Consider the following 19,435-nt stretch of genomic DNA (forward strand, 5'->3'; position numbering starts at 1 on the left):
ATAAGGTGGGCATCCGCACCCAAGAATAGAAACATCTTCATAGCATCGATTTTGTTTTTGTTTACCACGTCTTGCTCCAATGTCATTTCGTGATGAAATTTTGCATGAACAACGAATATTTTTTTAAATATGTCAAAAACAAAATTCAGAATTTTCTAAAATGTTTTTCTATGTTATTTATTTTACTGTTCACACCAGAAGCATTTGAGCCCGGGCATAAAAACTCTAAATTCGCCAGGAAGATATTTGCGCAGGCTACACTTGTTGCGTTAGGACCAGCTGGACCCTGCTTTTGGCGTAAAAAGGACATGCTTGGCCAAAAGTGGCACTACCCGGAGCAATATCATTCGGCGAGCGGTCGTAACTCGTAATCATAGAGCTTTGGATGGTTTATCACAATGAAATTACACCGTTCCCCGCAACAACCGTTTTTCTGCAAGAATATATCCTCCACTGCAATGTCAGTTTGACGCAGGCAGAAGCATAAGCAGGCACAAATGAACGATGTGATCTCCGTAGCAGGAGGATAAGGTGGGCATCCGCACCCAAGAAAAGAAACATCTTCATAGCATCGATTTTGTTTTTGTTTACCATGTCTTGCTCCAATGTCATTTCGTGATGAAATTTTGCATGCACAACAAATATTTTTTTAAATATGTCACAAACAAAATTCAGAATTTTCTAAAATGTTTTTCTATGTTATTTATTTTACTGTTCACACCAGAAGCATTTGAGCCCGGGCATAAAAACTCTAAATTCGCCAGGAAGATATTTGCGTAGGCTACACCTGTTGCGTTAGGACCAGCTGGACCCTGCTTTTGGCGTAAAAAGGCCATGCTTGGCCAAAAGTGGCACTACCCGGAGCAATATCATTCGGCGAGCGGTCGTAACTCGTAATCATAGAGCTTTGGATGGTTTATCACAATGAAATTACACCGTTCCCCGCAACAACCGTTTTTCTGCAAGAACATATCCTCCACTGCAATGTCAGTTTCACGCAGGCAGAAGCATAAGCAGGCACAAATGAACAATGTGATCTCCGTAGCAGGAGGATAAGGTGGGCATCCGCACCCAATAATAGAAACATCTTCATAGCATCGATTTTGTTTTTGTTTACCACGTCTTGCTCCAATGTCATTTCGTGATGAAATTTTGCATGCACAACAAATATTTTTTTAAATATGTCCAAAACAAAATTCAGAATTTTCTAAAATGTTTTTCTATGTTATTTATTTTACTGTTCACACCAGAAGCATTTGAGCCCGGGCATAAAAACTCTAAATTCGCCAGGAAGATATTTGCGCAGGCTACACCTGTTGCGTTAGGACCAGCTGGACCCTGCTTTTGGCGTAAAAAGGCCATGCTTGGCCAAAAGTGGCACTACCCGGAGCAATATCATTCGGCGAGCGGTCGTAACTCGTAATCATAGAGCTTTGGATGGTTTATCACAATGAAATTACACCGTTCCCCGCAACAACCGTTTTTCTGCAAGAACATATCCTCCACTGCAATGTCAGTTTCACGCAGGCAGAAGCATAAGCAGGCACAAATGAACAATGTGATCTCCGTAGCAGGAGGATAAGGTGGGCATCCGCACCCAAGAATAGAAACATCTTCATAGCATCGATTTTCTTTTTGTTTACCACGTCTTGCTCCAATGTCATTTCGTGATGAAATTTTGCATGCACAACAAATATTTTTTTAAATATGTCACAAACAAAATTCAGAATTTTCTAAAATGTTTTTCTATGTTATTTATTTTACTGTTCACACCAGAAGCATTTGAGCCTGGGCATAAAAACTCTAAATTCGCCAGGAAGATATTTGCGCAGGCTACACCTGTTGCGCTAGGACCAGCTGGACCCTGCTTTTGGCGTAAAAAGGCCATGCTTGGCCAAAAGTGGCACTACCCGGAGCAATATCATTCGGCGAGCGGTCGTAACTCGTAATCATAGAGCTTTGGATGGTTTATCACAATGAAATTACACCGTTCCCCGCAACAACCGTTTTTCTGCAAGAACATATCCTCCACTGCAATGTCAGTTTCACGCAGGCAGAAGCATAAGCAGGCACAAATGAACAATGTGATCTCCGTAGCAGGAGGATAAGGTGGGCATCCGCACCCAAGAATAGAAACATCTTCATAGCATCGATTTTCTTTTTGTTTACCACGTCTTGCTCCAATGTCATTTCGTGATGAAATTTTGCATGCACAACAAATATTTTTTTAAATATGTCACAAACAAAATTCAGAATTTTCTAAAATGTTTTTCTATGTTATTTATTTTACTGTCCACACCAGAAGCATTTGAGCCCGGGCATAAAAACTCTAAATTCGCCAGGAAGATATTTGCGCAGGCTACACCTGTTGCGTTAGGACCAGTTGGACCCTGCTTTTGGCGTAAAAAGGCCATGCTTGGCCAAAAGTGGCACTGCCCGGAGCAATATCATTCGGCGAGCGGTCGTAACTCGTAATCATAGAGCTTTGGATGGTTTATCACAATGAAATTACACCGTTCCCCGCAACAACCGTTTTTCTGCAAGAACATATCCTCCACTGCAATGTCAGTTTCACGCAGGCAGAAGCATAAGCAGGCACAAATGAATGATGCGATCTCCGTAGCAGGAGGATAAGGTGGGCATCCGCACACAAGAATAGAAACATCTTCATAGCATCGATTTTTTTTTGTTTACCATGTCTTGCTCCAATGTCAATTCGTGATGAAATTTTGCATGCACAACAAATATTTTTTTAAATATGTCACAAACAAAATTCAGAATTTTCTAAAATGTTTTTCTATGTTATTTATTTTACTGTTCACACCAGAATCATTTGAGCCCGGGCATAAAAACTCTAAATTTGCCAGGAAGATATTTGCGCAGGCTACACCTGTTGCGTTAGGACCAGCTGGACCCTGCTTTTGGCGTAAAAAGGCCATGCTTGGCAAAAAGTGGCACTACCCGGAGCAATATCATTCGGCGAGCGGCCGTAACTCGTAATCATAGAGCTTTGGATGGTTTATCACAATGAAATTACACCGTTCCCCGCAACAACCGTTTTTCTGCAAGAACATATCCTCCACTGCAATGTCAGTTTCACGCAGGCAGAAGCATAAGCAGGCACAAATGAACAATGTGATCTCCGTAGCAGGAGGATAAGGTGGGCATCCGCACCCAAGAAAAGAAACATCTTCATAGCATCGATTTTGTTTTTGTTTACCATGTCTTGCTCCAATGTCATTTCGTGATGAAATTTTGCATGCACAACAAATATATTTTTAAATATGTCACAAACAAAATTCAGAATTTTCTAAAATGTTTTTCTATGTTATTTATTTTACTGTTCACACCAGAAGCATTTGAGCCCGGGCATAAAAACTCTAAATTCGCCAGGAAGATATTTGCGCAGGCTACACCTGTTGCGTTAGGACCAGTTGGACCCTGCTTTTGGCGTAAAAAGGCCATGCTTGGCCAAAAGTGGCACTACCAGGAGCAATATCATTCGGCGAGCGGTCGTAACTCGTAATCATAGAGCTTTGGATGGTTTATCACAATGAAATTACACCGTTCCCCGCAACAACCGTTTTTCTGCAAGAACATATCCTCCACTACAATGTCAGTTTCACGCAGGCAGAAGCATAAGCAGGCACAAATGAACGATGTGATCTTCGTAGCAGGAGGATAAGGTGGGCATCCGCACCCAAGAATAGAAACATCTTCATAGCATCGATTTTTTTTGTTTACCATGTCTTGCTCCAATGTCATTTCGTGATGAAATTTGCATGCACAACAAATATTTTTTTAAATATGTCACAAACAAAATTCAGATTTTCTAAAATGTTTTTCTATGTTATTTATTTTACTGTTCACACCAGAATCATTTTAGCCCGGGCATAAAAACTCTAAATTCGCCAGGAAGATATTTGCGCAGGCTACACCTGTTGCGTTAGGACCAGCTGGACCCTGCTTTTGGCGTAAAAAGGCCATGCTTGGCCAAAAGTGGCACTACCCGGAGCAATATCATTCGGCGAGCGATCGTAACTCGTAATCATAGAGCTTTGGATGGTTTATCACAATGAAATTACACCGTTCCCCGCAACAACCGTTTTTCTGCAAAACATATCCTCCACTGCAATGTCAGTTTCATGCAGGCAGAAGCCTAAGCAGGCACAAATGAATGATGTGATCTCCGTAGCAGGAGGATAAGGTGGGCATCCGCACCCAAGAAAAGAAACAACTTCATAGCATCGATTTTGTTTTTGTTTACCATGTCTTGCTCCAATGTCATTTCGTGATGAAATTTTGCATGCACCACAAAAAAAATTAAATATGTCACAAACAAAATTCAGAATTTTCTAAAATGTTTTTTCTATGTTATTTATTTTACTGTTCACACCAGAATCATTTGAGCCCGGGCATAAAAATCTAAATTCGCCAGGAAGATATTTGCGCAGGCTACACCTGTTGCGTTAGGACCAGCTGGACCCTCCTTTTGGCGTAAAAAGGCCATGCTTGGCCAAAAGTGGCACTACCCGGAGCAATATCATTCGGCGAGCGGTCGTAACTCGTAAGCATAGAGCTGTGGATGGTTTATCACAATGAAATTACACCGTTCCCCGCAACAATCATTTTTCTGCAAGAACATATCCTCCACTGCAATGTCAGTTTCACGCAGGCAGAAGCATAACAGGCACAAATGAACGATGTGATCTCCGTAGCAGGAGGATAAGGTGGGCATCCGCACCCAAGAATAGAAACATCTTCACAGCATCGATTTTGTTTTTGTTTACCATGTCTTGCTCCAATGTCATTTCGTGATGAAATTTTGCATGCACAACAAATATTTTTTTAAATATGTCACAAACAAAATTCAGAATTTTCTAAAATGTTTTTCTATGTTATTTATTTTACTGTTCACACCAGAATCATTTGAGCCCGGGCATAAAAACTCTAAATTCGTCATTAAGATATTTGCGCAGGCTACACCTGTTGCGTTATGACCAGTTGGACCCTGCTTTTGGCGTAAAAAGGCCATGCTTGGCCAAAAGTGGCACTACCCGGAGCAATATCATTCGGCGAGCGGTCGTAACTCGTAATCATAGAGCTTTGGATGGTTTATCACAATGAAATTACACCGTTCCCCGCAACAACCGTTTTTCTGCAAGAACATATCCTCCACTGCAATGTCAGTTTCACGCAGGCAGAAGCATAAGCAGGCACAAATGAACGATGTGATCTCCGTAGCAGGAGGATAAGGTGGGCATCCGCACCCAAGAAAAGAAACATCTTCATAGCATCGATTTTGTTTTTGTTTACCATGTCTTGCTCCAATGTCATTTCGTGATGAAATTTTGCATGCACAACAAATATATTTTTAAATATGTCACAAACAAAATTCAGAATTTTCTAAAATATTTTTCTATGTTATTTATTTTACTATTCACACCAGAAGCATTTGAGCCCGGGCATAAAAACTCTAAATTCACCAGGAAGATATTTGCACAGGCTACACCTGTTGCGTTAGGACCAGTTGGACCCTGCTTTTGGCGTAAAAAGGCCATGCTTGGCCAAAAGTGGCACTACCCGGAGCAATATCATTCGGCGAGCGGTCGTAACTCGTAATCATAGAGCTTTGGATGGTTTATCACAATGAAATTACACCGTTTCCTGCAACAACCGTTTTTCTGCAAGAACATATCCTCCACTGCAATGTCAGTTTCACGCAGGCAGAAGCATAAGCAGGCACAAATGAACGATGTGATCTCCGTAGCAGGAGGATAAGGTGGGCATCCGCACCCAAGAAAAGAAACATCTTCATAGCATCGATTTTGCTTTTGTTTACCATGTCTTGCTCCAATGTCATTTCGTGATGAAATTTTGCATGCACAACAAATATATTTTTAAATATGTCACAAACAAAATTCAGAATTTTCTAAAATGTTTTTCTATGTTATTTATTTTACTGTTCACACCAGAAGCATTTGAGCCCGGGCATAAAAACTCTAAATTCGCCAGGAAGATATTTGCGCAGGCTACACCTGTTGCGTTAGGACCAGCTGGACCCTGCTTTTGGCGTAAAAAGGCCATGCTTGGCCAAAAGTGGCACTACCCGGAGCAATATCATTCGGCGAGCGGTCGTAACTCGTAATCATAGAGCTTTGGATGGTTTATCACAATGAAATTACACCGTTCCCCGCAACAACCGTTTTTCTGCAAGAACATATCCTCCACTGCAATGTCAGTTTCACGCAGGCAGAAGCATAAGCAGGCACAAATGAACGATGTGATCTTCGTAGCAGGAGGATAAGGTGGGCATCCGCACCCAAGAATAGAAACATCTTCATAGCATCGATTTTGTTTTTGTTTACCACGTCTTGCTCCAATGTCATTTCGTGATGAAATTTTGCATGCACAACAAATATTTTTTTTAATATGTCAAAAACAAAATTCAGAATTTTCTAAAATGTTTTTCTATGTTATTTATTTTACTGTTCACACCAGAAGCATTTGAGCCCGGGCATAAAAACTCTAAATTCGCCAGGAAGATATTTGCGCAGGCTACACCTATTGCGTTAGGACCAGCTGGACCCTGCTTTTGGCGTAAAAAGGCCATGCTTGGCCAAAAGTGGCACTACCCGGAGCAATATCATTCGGCGAGCGGTCGTAACTCGTAATCATAGAGCTTTGGATGGTTTATCACAATGAAATTACACCGTTCCCGCAACAACCGTTTTTCTGCAAGAACATATCCTCCACTGCAATGTCAGTTTCTCGCAGGCAGAAGCATAAGCAGGCACAAATGAACGATGTGATCTCTGTAGCAGGAGGATAAGGTGGGCATCCGCACCCAAGAAAAGAAACATCTTCATAGCATCGATTTTGTTTTTGTTTACCATGTCTTGCTCCAATGTCATTTCGTGATGAAATTTTGCATGCACAACAAATATATTTTTAAATATGTCACAAACAAAATTCAGAATTTTCTAAAATATTTTTCTATGTTATTTATTTTACTGTTCACACCAGAATCATTTTAGCCCGGGCATAAAAACTCTAAATTCGCCAGGAAGATATTTGCACAGGCTACACCTGTTGCGTTAGGACCAGCTGGACCCTGCTTTTGGCGTAAAAAGGCCATGCTTGGCCAAAAGTGGCACTACCCGGAGCAATATCATTCGGCGAGCGATCGTAACTCGTAATCATAGAGCTTTGGATGGTTTATCACAATGAAATTACACCGTTCCCCGCAACAACCGTTTTTCTGCAAAACATATCCTCCACTGCAATGTCAGTTTCATGCAGGCAGAAGCCTAAGCAGGCACAAATGAATGATGTGATCTCCGTAGCAGGAAGATAAGGTGGGCATCCGCACCCAAGAAAAGAAACAACTTCATAGCATCGATTTTGTTTTTGTTTACCATGTCTTGCTCCAATGTCATTTCGTGATGAAATTTTGCATGCACCACAAAAAAAAATTAAATATGTCACAAACAAAATTCAGAATTTTCTAAAATGTTTTTTCTATGTTATTTATTTTACTGTTCACACCAGAATCATTTGAGCCCGGGCATAAAAATCTAAATTCGCCAGGAAGATATTTGCGCAGGCTACACCTGTTGCGTTAGGACCAGCTGGACCCTGCTTTTGGCGTAAAAAGGCCATGCTTGGCCAAAAGTGGCACTACCCGGAGCAATATCATTCGGCGAGCGGTCGTAACTCGTAATCATAGAGCTGTGGATGGTTTATCACAATGAAATTACACCGTTCCCCGCAACAATCATTTTTCTGCAAGAACATATCCTCCACTGCAATGTCAGTTTCACGCAGGCAGAAGCATAAGCAGGCACAAATGAACGATGTGATCTCCGTAGCAGGAGGATAAGGTGGGCATCCGCACCCAAGAATAGAAACATCTTCACAGCATCGATTTTGTTTTTGTTTACCATGTCTTGCTCCAATGTCATTTCGTGATGAAATTTTGCATGCACAACAAATATTTTTTTAAATATGTCACAAACAAAATTCAGAATTTTCTAAAATGTTTTTCTATGTTATTTATTTTACTGGTCACACCAGAATCATTTGAGCCCGGGCATAAAAACTCTAAATTCGTCAGTAAGATATTTGTGCAGGCTACACCTGTTGCGTTATGACCAGCTGGACCCTGCTTTTGGCGTAAAAAGGCCATGCTTGGCCAAAAGTGGCACTACCCGGAGCAATATCATTCGGCGAGCGGTCGTAACTCGTAATCATAGAGCTTTGGATGGTTTATCACAATGAAATTACACCGTTCCCCGCAACAACCGTTTTTCTGCAAGAACATATCCTCCACTGCAATGTCAGTTTCACGCAGGCAGAAGCATAAGCAGGCACAAATGAACGATGTGATCTCCGTAGCAGGAGGATAAGGTGGGCATCCGCACCCAAGAAAAGAAACATCTTCATAGCATCGATTTTGTTTTTGTTTACCATGTCTTGCTCCAATGTCATTTCGTGATGAAATTTTGCATGCACAACAAATATATTTTTAAATATGTCACAAACAAAATTCAGAATTTTCTAAAATATTTTTCTATGTTATTTATTTTACTACTCACACCAGAAGCATTTGAGCCCGGGCATAAAAACTCTAAATTCACCAGAAAGATATTTGCACAGGCTACACCTGTTGCGTTAGGACCAGTTGGACCCTGCTTTTGGCGTAAAAAGGCCATGCTTGGCCAAAAGTGGCACTACCCGGAGCAATATCATTCGGCGAGCGGTCGTAACTCGTAATCATAGAGCTTTGGATGGTTTATCACAATGAAATTACACCGTTTCCCGCAACAACCGTTTTTCTGCAAGAACATATCCTCCACTGCAATGTCAGTTTCACGCAGGCAGAAGCATAAGCAGGCACAAATGAACGATGTGATCTCCGTAGCAGGAGGATAAGGTGGGCATCCGCACCCAAGAAAAGAAACATCTTCATAGCATCGATTTTGTTTTTGTTTACCATGTCTTGCTCCAATGTCATTTCGTGATGAAATTTTGCATGCACAACAAATATATTTTTAAATATGTCACAAACAAAATTCAGAATTTTCTAAAATGTTTTTCTATGTTATTTATTTTACTGTTCACACCAGAAGCATTTGAGCCCGGGCATAAAAACTCTAAATTCGCCAGGAAGATATTTGCGCAGGCTACACCTGTTGCGTTAGGACCAGCTGGACCCTGCTTTTGGCGTAAAAAGGCCATGCTTGGCCAAAAGTGGCACTACCCGGAGCAATATCATTCGGCGAGCGGTCGTAACTCGTAATCATAGAGCTTTGGATGGTTTATCACAATGAAATTACACCGTTCCCCGCAACAACCGTTTTTCTGCAAGAACATATCCTCCACTGCAATGTCAGTTTCACGCAGGCAGAAGCATAAGCAGGCACAAATGAACGATGTGATCTTCGTAGCAGGAGGATAAGGTGGGCATCCGCACCCAAGAATAGAAACATCTTCATAGCATCAATTTTGTTTTTGTTTACCACGTCTTGCTCCAATGTCATTTCGTGATGAAATTTTGCATGCACAACAAATATTTTTTTAAATATGTCAAAAACAAAATTCAGAATTTTCTAAAATGTTTTTCTATGTTATTTATTTTACTGTTCACACCAGAAGCATTTGAGCCCGGGCATAAAAACTCTAAATTCGCCAGGAAGATATTTGCGCAGGCTACACCTATTGCGTTAGGACCAGCTGGACCCTGCTTTTGGCGTAAAAAGGCCATGCTTGGCCAAAAGTGGCACTACCCGGAGCAATATCATTCGGCGAGCGGTCGTAACTCGTAATCATAGAGCTTTGGATGGTTTATCACAATGAAATTACACCGTTCCCCGCAACAACCGTTTTTCTGCAAGAACATATCCTCCACTGCAATGTCAGTTTCACGCAGGCAGAAGCATAAGCAGGCACAAATGAACGATGTGATCTCCGTAGCAGGAGGATAAGGTGGGCATCCGCACCCAAGAAAAGAAACATCTTCATAGCATCGATTTTGTTTTTGTTTACCATGTCTTGCTCCAATGCCATTTCGTGATGAAATTTTGCATGCACAACAAATATATTTTTAAATATGTCACAAACAAAATTCAGAATTTTCTAAAATATTTTTCTATGTTATTTATTTTACTATTCACACCAGAAGCATTTGAGCCCGGGCATAAAAACTCTAAATTCACCAGGAAGATATTTGCACAGGCTACACCTGTTGCGTTAGGACCAGTTGGACCCTGCTTTTGGCGTAAAAAGGCCATGCTTGGCCAAAAGTGGCACTACCCGGAGCAATATCATTCGGCGAGCGGTCGTAACTCGTAATCATAGAGCTTTGGATGGTTTATCACAATGAAATTACACCGTTTCCTGCAACAACCGTTTTTCTGCAAGAACATATCCTCCACTGCAATGTCAGTTTCACGCAGGCAGAAGCATAAGCAGGCACAAATGAACGATGTGATCTCCGTAGCAGGAGGATAAGGTGGGCATCCGCACCCAAGAAAAGAAACATCTTCATAGCATCGATTTTGTTTTTGTTTACCATGTCTTGCTCCAATGTCATTTCGTGATGAAATTTTGCATGCACAACAAATATATTTTTAAATATGTCACAAACAAAATTCAGAATTTTCTAAAATGTTTTTCTATGTTATTTATTTTACTGTTCACACCAGAAGCATTTGAGCCCGGGCATAAAAACTCTAAATTCGCCAGGAAGATATTTGCGCAGGCTACACCTGTTGCGTTAGGACCAGCTGGACCCTGCTTTTGGCGTAAAAAGGCCATGCTTGGCCAAAAGTGGCACTACCCGGAGCAATATCATTCGGCGAGCGGTCGTAACTCGTAATCATAGAGCTTTGGATGGTTTATCACAATGAAATTACACCGTTCCCCGCAACAACCGTTTTTCTGCAAGAACATATCCTCCACTGCAATGTCAGTTTCACGCAGGCAGAAGCATAAGCAGGCACAAATGAACGATGTGATCTTCGTAGCAGGAGGATAAGGTGGGCATCCGCACCCAAGAATAGAAACATCTTCATAGCATCAATTTTGTTTTTGTTTACCACGTCTTGCTCCAATGTCATTTCGTGATGAAATTTTGCATGCACAACAAATATATTTTTAAATATGTCAAAAACAAAATTCAGAATTTTCTAAAATGTTTTTCTATGTTATTTATTTTACTGTTCACACCAGAAGCATTTGAGCCCGGGCATAAAAACTCTAAATTCGCCAGGAAGATATTTGCGCAGGCTACACCTATTGCGTTAGGACCAGCTGGACCCTGCTTTTGGCGTAAAAAGGCCATGCTTGGCCAAAAGTGGCACTACCCGGAGCAATATCATTCGGCGAGCGGTCGTAACTCGTAATCATAGAGCTTTGGATGGTTTATCACAATGAAATTACACCGTTCCCGCAACAACCGTTTTTCTGCAAGAACATATCCTCCACTGCAATGTCAGTTTCTCGCAGGCAGAAGCATAAGCAGGCACAAATGAACGATGTGATCTCTGTAGCAGGAGGATAAGGTGGGCATCCGCACCCAAGAAAAGAAACATCTTCATAGCATCGATTTTGTTTTTGTTTACCATGTCTTGCTCCAATGTCATTTCGTGATGAAATTTTGCATGCACAACAAAAATTTTTTTAAATATGTCACAAACAAAATTCAGAATTCTCTAAAATGTTTTTCTATGTTATTTATTTTACTGTTCACTCCAGAAGCATTTGAGCCCGGGCATAAAAACTCTAAATTCGCCAGGAAGATATTTGCATGGTCTCTGAGGGAAGACGGAACCACTCGAGAATTATGGCCTGATGGACACTGACACCTGTTGCGTTAGGACCAGCTGGACCCCTGCTTTTGGTGTGAAAAGGCCATGCTTGGCCAAAAGTGGCACTGCTTGAAGCAATCTGATTCGGCGAGCGGTCGTAACTCGTAATCACAGAGCTTTGGATGGGTTATCACAATGGAATCACGCCGTTTCCTGCAAGAACAACCATTTTCCCTGCACTGCAATGTCAGTTTCACTCAGGAAGAAGCATCAGGGCATGTACAATGGTGGCAGCACCTAGGTGCTGCCCCAGCTCAGCCACCTATGATCAAAGAAATGAGGCTACCAATTTGATTTCTTTCATCCAACGTAAAACATGAAGCTACCCTTCTGTGGAACCCACCATCATCTTCTTTCCTTTCTGATTCTCATCTCTTTTTTCACCTCCTGGGACCATCTCCCAGCTTGCTTTCCCTCTACTTTTCCTCTCTCTCCCCACTTTCTCTTGGTTTCTCGCATGGAGCAGCCGGCTCTTCTGCAAGCCACACCAAGACCTGCAGGGCTACCACTTTTTCTACAGCGTGGCATCCGAACCTAGGTGGAGAATGGGGCAGCAGGTTTGGGGCAGCCCATTGGCCATGCCCTAAGCAAGCACAAATGCACGATGTGATCTGCATAGGGGGGGAATAAGGTGGGCATCCGCACCCAAGAAAAGAAACATCTTCATACCATCGGTCTTTTTCACAATGCCTTGCTCCAATGTCATTTCGTGATGAAATTTTGCATGCACAACAAACTTTTTTAAAATATGTCACAAACAAAATTCAGAATTTTTTAAAATGTTTTTCTATGTTATATTTTATTGTTCACACCAGAAACATTTGAGCACAGGCGTAGAAACTCCACATTCGCCAGGAAGATATTTGCATGGGCTCTGGGGAAAAAGAACATGGAATCGTTCGAGAACTACGGCTCGACAGACACTGACACCTGTTGCATTCGGACCAACTGGACCCTTGCTCTTTCTTGGTGTAAAAAAAAGGCCATGGTTGGCCAAAAGTGGCACTACTCGAAGCAATCTGATTCGGCGGGCGGTCATAACTCGTAATCACATAGCTTTGGACGGTTTATCACAATGGAATCACAGCTTTTCCTGCAAGAACAAACATTTCTCCTGCAAGAACATATCGCAACGTCAATTTTACGCAGGCAGAAGCATAAGCAAACACGAATGCGCGATGTGATCTCCGTAGCGGGACGATAAGGTGGGCATCCGCACCGAGCTAAGAAAAGAAACCACGCAGATGCCACATCGTCGTAATGCACGTTGCTGTCGCCCGTGACCCGTCGAAATCCGGGGACCTGCGCTGTGGCTGTGCGCTGGTCCTCCCGCCTCCGGCGACGAGTTCCGCGAACCTGCATGGTTTCCGGCGCTGTGTCGTGTCCAGTAGGGTAGCTAGGGCTCGTGCGCCGCGAACTCGGCAGCCTCCAGCTAGTCGCCGTGTGCTGGCTAGAGACATGGACCCATGGTGCACCCAGTGGGCTGGCTGCACTGGTGGGCACCGGCGGCCGTTTGGTATTTTATTATCGGCCAGCGACGGCTAACTCGCCGGTCACTGGTGTCCCGATCCATCCATGGATTCATTCCCACGAGCTTCTAGTACTAATCATCAATCGGTTGGTGCATTCCTACCGACGTTTTCTCCCAGCTGAAGCGCGTCTGGGACTGCTCCACCGAACCGGCGAAAAGGAAAGGCCGTCAAGTTTACAGCGTCCGAGACTTTCTCCGCGCACGTTTGAATCCTGGTAAGTGACCACTAACCACTCACTCAGGGTTTGGTCTAAAACCAGGTCACGCCGGCCGCAAGGACCAGCTAACAGTAACAGGACATGAACGAGGCCATCTTTGTGCTGATCCAGAAACAACCCTGCCTCGAATCGTGCATACGCTGACGTGGCAATAGTGGATTAGTTTAAGGCGTCGCAGCGCCTGAGACTGACACAGCATCCTCGAACACAGGTACCCTGAGTGACACATCACTAAGCACAGGACAATTAGCGCAGGCGATTAATTACTGGATCCGGTACAGTGATCAACATCTGGCCAAGCTGCAGAGGCAAGGAAAAACAAAAAGGCCACTGCACCTGCACGACACGAGAAAGCCTGCGTCGGCGCGCGCGCGCGCCCTGGTCAGACGCCGCGGCCCCGTCGCCGGGAAAAAGGCCCGTCCGTCCGTGGCCCCGCCGCCGGAAATGGCGGTGACGCGACGCGACGCGCGCGCCGGCGATTTGTTTAAGCGCGGGAGCCGTTTTCCCCTTGCTCCGGGGGCCGACGTGGTGCCGGACGTGTCAGGCTCGCCGGGTTCTCCACGGGACACGCAGCCGGCGAGTAGCGGATCCCTCCCCGCCGCGTGTCCCCGCTGCTTCGTGACTTCCCATCCCCGCCACGTCCTCGCGCTTGGGCTCAGGGTGGGTTTGAATATTGTATTGGGAGAATGGTTTTGCTTTCTCGTGGATGGCGATGCTAGTAATCGATGTGGTCGAGACAGGCGGAAGAAAATCCTGTTAATGTTGGTAGAGAGATTCTTGTGGATAGATATAATGGAGGTCAGAACTTGTTCCGGCCACGAGCCACCCACGTGAACATATACGCGACGCTATCGTGCGCGAGTTTTCCTTCTGCAACCCATGTTTAGTTCCAAAAGAAAAATCGAAGGCTGATCTTCTCATGCCTGCGTGTTTCATTTTTTTTCAAAAAAAACAACGTGTGGATGCGTGTTCATGTCGCCTTATTTTTCAAACAATGTTCGCTCTTTTTTTTTTGCGGGGAAGGGCAGAGTGATTTTTTTTTTGAAATGAAAGGGGTTTCCCCGCCCCAACTTTTTATTGAAAGCCAAGGCAAAACCAACGACCACAAAGACTGTTTAACAACGCCCGGCAACAGCCTGAGAGTAGCTGCCACAGATAGAACCCAAGCATAGGTAGATCTACCCTATTACAGCAGGAGTTTTTACCAGAACAGGTTCAGGAAACTAGACGCATAACCAGTAAAAGCAAAAGCCCTAGCTATGGATCCAGCTCCCCTCCTCATTTTATTCCCTCTTTCATATCCAGGCGATTCTAAGCAATTCCCCTCTTCGGTGGTCCAACAGCCTTAAGCACCGAAGAAGTAGCGCATCCTGAGCTTCTGAGCATAATATTTTCCATTTCTTGATCGTTGCCCCCAACAGATCCAAGACACACCGCATACTTCGTCATCTTCGCCCCTGGAAAACAAAATCATTCCGAAGACGCCATAAGCTCCACAAGGCAGCAGCAGAAACCATATTCAAGACTTCATAATGCTTCCCTCTCTTCCAGTAGGAAGATAATTGATCAAAAGAGTTAGGAACATCAATCACAAAGATATCAGCAATTAAACTCCAAACAGACTTAGCAACAATGCAATCAAAAAATAGATGTTGGATAGATTCAGGTTCGCAGCAAAAGACACAGGACATGTCCTCCACATGTCTACGCTTAGCTAAGTTATCTCTGGTCAAACTCTTGTTGTAATAAACCAGCCAGAGAAAAACATGTATATTCGGTGGCACTTTGATTTTCCATATATCATTTTTAATGACAGAAGGAATCCCTCCAAAGTTAATAAGCTTATAGAAGGATTTGACAGAGTATTTGTTACAAGAATCTAACATCTAGAGAGGTTGATCCGGAGAGTCAGATAGCCAAACAGTCTTAACAATCTCGGTGAGTTCCTCCCATCTTGCTAGTGTATTTTCAGTGACACACCTCCTAAATGTTAACCAGCTCACCATCCACCCAGACCTGAGCCAGGGTAGAGTCCTGCTGCTGGCAAATACTGTAAAGATCCCAAAAAGCAGTTTTTAATGAACACTCTCCTGTCCAAATGTCATGCCAGAAGGCAATGCTGTTCCCATTCCCCGGGACCCATCTATAGAAATTCTTAGCAGCTGCAAGAGCCCAAGATAAACTTTTCATGAATGGAGAACCAAGAACCACCCTAGTGTTAAAAAAATTAGGGCAAGTGGTGTTATATTTATATTTCAACACTTTCTTTCAATCACTATTCCTTTCATCATAAAATCTTTTACCCCACGATGCCAAGAGGGCCATGTTAAACTCTCTAAGATTGGGTACCCCCAAGCCACCAAACTCCTTTTTCCTAGAAATCAGCCCCCAGTTAGCAAGGTGGTATTTATGAGAATCCCCCATGTTACCCCAAAAGAAGTGAGACATTTGAGAAATAATCATATCAATTGCCCATTTGGGAAATTTCATAATAGACATAAGATAAGCAGGAATACTAGCAATGCATGTGGTAAGCAATATCAATTTCCCTTTGTAAGATAGAAATCTTCCCAACCAGCCTGAAATGTTTTTAATAATCCTATCAATAATGGGTTGAAGGTCCTCCCTCCTCAATTTTTTAAAGTGGAGGGGGACACCTAAATATTTGAAGGGGAAATCCCCCAGTTGGCAGCAAAAGACTTGAGCAAATTCATTGGACAACTGTTCAGAGATATTAATAGCTTGCAAATCACTCTTATGAAAATTAATTTTTAATCCAGACAGATTTTCAAAGCATGAGAGAATCCACTTCAAGTTCTTAGCATATTCCAGCGAATTCTCTAAAAATAAGATGGTGTCGTCAGCATATTGCAAGCTGACCACACCACCAGGGAAGGCTTGTGGCAGAAGCCCACGAATCAAACCAAAACTAGTAGCCTTTTGAAGCATTTTTGAAAACACATCAGCAACCAAATTAAAAAGAAGGGGTGAATGAGGGTCACCCTGTTTCAAGCCTTTTCCCCCAGAGAATTGGGGACCATTAGAGTCATTAATCCTAACTTGAAAAGTGCTTTGATGTATGGTGGAAATCACCCAATCCACCCATTTATTACCAAAGCCTCTAGAAAGAAGCATCTCTTTTAAGAAATCCCAACTAACTCTATCATAGGCTTTCTCATAGTCTAATTTAAGAATCAAGCCAGCAGTCCCAGACCTACGAACTTCATGAATGACCTCATGAGCCATAACCACACTTTCCAAGATGAATCTCCCTTTGATAAATGCAGTTTGATTAGAAGATATTAGCTTGTCACACAAGGGGGAGGCCCTAGTGGTCATAGCTTTAGAGAAAATCTTAACAGCACAATTACTAAGGCTAATGGGCCTGAAATTCTTCATGTCTCTAGCCCTAGGGATGTTGGGAATAAGAGTAATAATGGCATGGTTGAGCTTATATAAATCAAGGGCATCTCTTTCAAAGTCTCTAACTATCCACATAAAGTCTTTCTCAATCAAGTCCCAAAAGGTTTGGTAAAATAAAAAGGACAGACCATCAGGGCCAGGGGAACCACTAGCATAAGAAGACATCACAGCTTGCTTAATTTCCTCCTCAGAAAATGGTCTCTCTAGGCACTCTCTATCATCAGCACTAACCATTTCGTCCTCAGACCAGAAGTTACTATCCAAATGGATATCAGGTTTGGGTTCAAAGGCAAATAGCTCTTTATAAAAAGAGGTAGCCACCTGAAGCATCTCACTGGTCGAAGTGACCACACCATTAGGACTATCCAACTCAGCCAGATGGTTTTTTCTGTGTCTGTGATTAGCCAGTGCATGAAAATAAGCATTATTCCTATCACCTTCTAGGATTTTTCTATCTCTGGACCTCTGCCAAAGGGCAGTTTCCTCTTTCTTCCACAATTCATCTAGCTCTTTCTTAATCTCTTTCATCCTGTCATACTCAGCAACAGATAGTTGATGGTTTTCAGACACGACATCCAAAATATCAAACTCCGGAAGGAGTGCCTTCTTCTTCCTCTTAAGAACAGCTTCCCTATTAATACTCCACCCCTTGATTTTCTTTCTGAGATTCCTAGTCTTAAGCATCCAATTATCAGCAGAGGATTTGCCTGAAGACACGGGATTCCAATCTTCCATCACCATTTGATGAAAGTCCGACTGTGAGAGCCACCACTTCTCAAACCTAAACGGCTTGGGGGTGGTTGGGGCTCTGGCACCAGTATCCAAGACCAAGGGAGCGTGATCACTCCCCACCCTGGGAAGAGCCACTAGAGTAGAAAAAGGAAAATGTGTATCCCAGCTCACAGAAATGAACACTCTATCAAGTACAGCAAAAACAGGGGAAACCTGGTTGTTAGACCAAGTAAACACCCTATTGGAGATAGAAATCTCCATCAACGCCCACCTATTGATCCAATCATTAAACAAGAAGACAGTTTGTTGATTAACCAAACCACTACTCTTCTCCTTATCATTCCTAACCAAATTAAAGTCTCCATAGATCATAACAGGATAAGCAGTATTAGCTACAGTATCATGTAACTCAGTGATAAAGTCAATCTTAAATTCAGGGTTAGCAGATCCATAAACCAACACCAACTGCCAAATGAAGCCATCAGATTTATTCTTAAGGTAGCAATAATGGAAAACTTCTGATTAGTAAAACCAACCACTTCAAAGCAAATTTTTTTGAGACCCACAAGGATCCCTCTTGCAGTATTATCAGCTGGCAGAAAGTGCCACACAAAATTGTCAAGTTTATCTATAGACTTGAGGAAGCCCTCAGAAATAATTTCTCTCTTAGTTTCTTGAAAACCAATAAAATCAGGATTAGATTTAGTAATAGTATCACATAGGCACTGAATCTTCTCATGCTGCCCTAAACCTCTAATGTTCCAAATAAGCCCTATCATCTAATTAATTTTGAATGGATGGGACAAGCCACAAGGCTTAACTTTAGTTAGAACCATTCGTGTTCCCCTGGAAGCATCAGCAGTGCCCACTGATTCCAGGAGAGGGGCATCATTAGGTGTACTAACCAATTCACTGGCATCAAAATCAAGGTTATTAGGTAGCACAATTTCAGGGTTGTTGTTGGCAAAAACCAAACACCTCTCCTTCTCTACCTCTATCATCTCATCAATAGTAAAGTTCTTTTGAATGTCATCCCCCCAATCACCAAATTCATTTGACTCATCTGATTAGCAAGAACGTTTTTATCCATAGTAGAGAAGGATTTACCTTTGAACATGGGTGGGATTTCCAGATTCTTCTTTCTTTTATACGCTGCAGCTTTTCCCATGATGTTAACATTGCCACGGCCTCTGGTAGCAGGTCTTTTAGCAACAACAGGCCCCCATCTTGACTTGTTTTCATGACCAGCCTCTACATCTTTAGCTTGAGCAAGTGATTCCAGCAGAGATCTCTTCCATGTTTCGCTCTGGAGAATTTGGACAGCCTCAGGAGGGAGAACCCCCAACTCATCTTCTGTTTCCTCATCTTCAGAGACACACATGTCGACTGATCTTAATAGATCCTCACAATATTCCATATTCTCAGTATTCTTCTCAAGAGTCATATTGACAAAGTCTTTCTTGGTTGGAGTAGGAGTTTTGTAGATAGCATTCCTCTTTTTTTCTCCATAGTTCAGGTCTTGCGTTGTAAGCTTACTCATATGCCCAGGGGCATATCCATGTCCATCAGAAGATGCCCCCTCAAGGTTGACTTTTGTCAAAGCACATTCCAGAATAAATGCCTCCTGGTCAGTGTCAATATTATCATTCATAGGTGCATCC

At 42.8% G+C, this 19,435-nt stretch overlaps 1 long non-coding RNA gene across 1 annotated transcript in view; it reads left to right on the forward strand.

Annotated features, from left to right (window-relative positions):
* Positions 1 to 3,660: 3,660 nt before the first annotated feature.
* LOC123063653 (uncharacterized) overlaps positions 3,661 to 19,435 on the forward strand; it is a 19,166-nt gene continuing 3,391 nt past the window's right edge. The window contains exons 1-2 of the long non-coding RNA XR_006430451.1: positions 3,661 to 3,670; positions 4,033 to 4,037. This is a non-coding gene — a long non-coding RNA (uncharacterized lncRNA). The remainder of the gene's footprint in view (positions 3,671 to 4,032; positions 4,038 to 19,435) is intronic.

The sequence above is a fragment of the Triticum aestivum genome, chromosome 1A (genome assembly GCF_018294505.1).
Source record: "Triticum aestivum cultivar Chinese Spring chromosome 1A, IWGSC CS RefSeq v2.1, whole genome shotgun sequence".
In the NCBI taxonomy this organism is placed as follows: Eukaryota; Viridiplantae; Streptophyta; class Magnoliopsida; order Poales; family Poaceae; genus Triticum; species Triticum aestivum.